The sequence below is a fragment of the Myotis brandtii genome, unplaced genomic scaffold, assembly GCF_000412655.1.
Source record: "Myotis brandtii unplaced genomic scaffold, ASM41265v1 scaffold573, whole genome shotgun sequence".
Taxonomy (NCBI): Eukaryota; Metazoa; Chordata; class Mammalia; order Chiroptera; family Vespertilionidae; genus Myotis; species Myotis brandtii.
This window is the reverse complement of record NW_005370145.1, coordinates 381,560-384,467: the sequence shown is the minus strand read 5'-3', so window position 1 is coordinate 384,467 and position 2,908 is coordinate 381,560. Positions and strand designations below refer to the sequence as shown.

Sequence of the window (2,908 nt, the reverse complement as noted above, 5' to 3'; positions counted from 1 at the left end):
TGATCTGATTGATGTTTCTCTCTCATTGATGTTTCTAACTCTCTATCCCTTTCCCTTCCTCTCTGTAAAAAATCAATAAAATATATTTTAAAAAATATTTAAAATCAATAAAAACCTATTTTTTTAAATCTCACCTAGTTTTATGCAAGAACTTCCTTCTGTCCTTGATTATCTACAGCCTGTGGACAAAGCAGAGAGAGAGAGAGAGAGAGAGAGAGAGAGAGAGAGAGAGAGAGAGAAAGAGAAATCCTTCTAACACAGTAGTCCTCAGCCTTAGCTACATATTAAAGCCTGTTGAAGAATTCTCAAAAAGTTCTTATGGCCCTAGCTGGTTTGGCTCAATGGATAGAGCGTCAGCTTGTGGACTGAAGGGTCCCAGGTTCAATTCCAGTCAAGGACACATGCCTAGGTTGCAGGCTCAATCCCCAATAGGTGGCGTGCAGGAGGCAGCCGATCAGTGATTCTCTCTCATCATTGATGTTTCTATCTATCTCTCTCCCCTCTCTGAAATCAATACAAATGTTAAAAAAAAAAAAAAAAGTTCTTATGGCTCTGGCCCGTGGTGCTAAGTGGTTAGAACATTGGCCCATGCACCAAAGGCTCAATTCCGGTCAAGGCAAGTACCTGGGTTGTAGCTTCGATCCTGGGCCCAGATGGAGTGCATTCAGGAGGCAACCATGTGTCTCTCTGGAACTGATGTTTCTCTCCCTTGCACTCTCTCTAAAATAAATAAATAAAATCAATGGGAAAATATCCTCGGGTGAGGATTAACAACAACAAAAATAGTTCTTGTGTCTGCACCTCACACAAACGATTCTAATTTAGTTTATATGAAGTGGGGCCCAGGCAGAGGTATTTTTAAAGCACCCCAACTGATTCTAACTTGGGGCCAGAGTTGAGGACCATTGTTTCAGTATGTGAGGCTCATGTCTGTCTCTGTCCAAACCCTCCAACACTTCCCATGTCACTCAGAGTATAACCCAATCGTCTACAGGCCATATGTGATCCCGCCTCTTACCTCCCTCTCACCCATTCTATTCCTCCCTCATTCACTCTATCCCAGCTACACTAGCCTTCTTTTTGTTCATTGAACAATTAAGGCACATTCTGCCTCGAGACCCTTGCCCTGTGGCCTATGCGTGAAGCACTCTTCACTTAGAAGTCTGCATGGCCCAATCCTTGACCTCCTTTAGGTATTTGCTCAACGGGCCCCCTCGTGGTGGTGCCTTCCTAGTCTGCCCTCTTTAAAATTGCAACCCCATGCCCAACTGGTGTTGCTCAGTGGTTAAGTGTTGATTCATGAAGCAGGAGGTCACCTGTTCTATTCCAGGTCAGGGTATATGCCTGGGTTGCGGGTTCAATCCCTAGTGGGGTTGGGGCGGGTGCAGGAGGCAGCCTAACAATGATTCTCTCTCATCATTGATGTTTCTATCTCTCCCTCTCATTTCCTCTCTGAAATCAATAAGAAAATGTTTTTAAAAATTTTAATTGCAACCCCTGCCCACCACTCTCTATTCTCCTTATTCTGCTCTATTTTTCTTCATAGCACTTGTCACTTCTGATGTATTTATTTACATTATCTGTCTCTTCTTCACTAAAATGTGAACTCCAGGGGGTCAGGAATATTAGTTAATTGTTTTGTTAATTGTTTTTAACTGGTAAATATTCCTATCACCTTAAATGCTATCTGACATCAGTAGGTGCTCACTCAATCTTTGTTGAATACCTGAATTTCTGTATGTCTATGTATTTTGGTGGAAGGCAGTCAAGCCCTTGTCTGAAACAGATGATGCCTGAAGCTGTGGGAGCAGATGAACAGCCCAGAAGAACATGGACATTCCGGCAAAGGAGCCCCCAAAATCAGCTCCCCATGTTCATACTGCTGAGTTTCTCCTTCATCTGCCTGGTCAACAGAGGCACCTGGACTCTTCACCCCACATCTCATCCTCCAGACAAGTTCTGTATTGTCCACTCTGCACTCCCACCGCCATCCTCTCCCCCAGACCACTGCCAACAGCCCAGCCTGGGTGCCCCATTGTTTCCCACATTACAGTCTTTTTAAAAATATATATATTTTATTGATTTTTTACAGAGAGGAAGGGAGAGGGATAGAGAGTTAGAAACATCGATCAGCTGCCTCCTGCACATCCCAAACTGGGGATGTGCCCACAACCAAGGTACATGCCCTTGACCGGAATCGAACCTGGGACCCTTTGGTCCACAGGCCGACGCTCTATCCACTGAGCCAAACCGGTTAGGGCACATTACAGTCTTAATGGTTTTTTTAAAACAAAATTTTGACGGTAACTTTTTCTTAATTAAATTTGGTCAAAATCTTTCAGTAGGTTCGCTGCTGCCCTTGGGGCCAAGTCCCAGCTCCCACGGGCCTTCTGTGCACTCGGGCGGGCCTCCCTCTCTAAACTCTTCCCTGGCCACTCCCTCCGCCTAGGGGCCCCAGGGCATAGGATCCCTCACACCTCGGGCCTCTGCTCAGGACCCAAAAGAAGGGACTTTATGGGGGAAGCCTCTCCTGCTGACTGCACTGCCTCATCCGGTCTCCCTGAACTTAACCTCCTGCACACTCACGGGTGACACTGGTTGGCAGCCTGTCACCCGCGTGGCTGGGCCCGACTTTAGAAAGTACTGTCATCGCAAGGCATCCGTGTGGGTCACTGCTGCGTCAGGAATGAGAGACAGCGAGGTGAGCTGCAGGGCGGCAGGAAGGGGGCCGGGAGCTAGTCCTGGAGGCCACGGAGTGATAGTGTGAAGGGTGTCCCGCTGCGTCAGGTCAGCGCGGCCCGAACCACCCTGGGAGGAGGAGCCCGGGGTCCCGAGCGGTGCCAGCTGTCCTCGCCTCTACGGAGGGCGCCGAGCTCTCCGTGCGCACACCCGGCGGGGTTGCAGGGTA

The 2,908-nt window shown here is 48.0% G+C and overlaps 1 protein-coding gene across 1 annotated transcript in view; it reads left to right on the top strand.

Moving 5' to 3' along the window:
- PLSCR3 (phospholipid scramblase 3) overlaps window positions 1–2,908 on the top strand; it is a 13,361-nt gene that overhangs the window by 4,979 nt on the left and 5,474 nt on the right. The window lies entirely within an intron of this gene.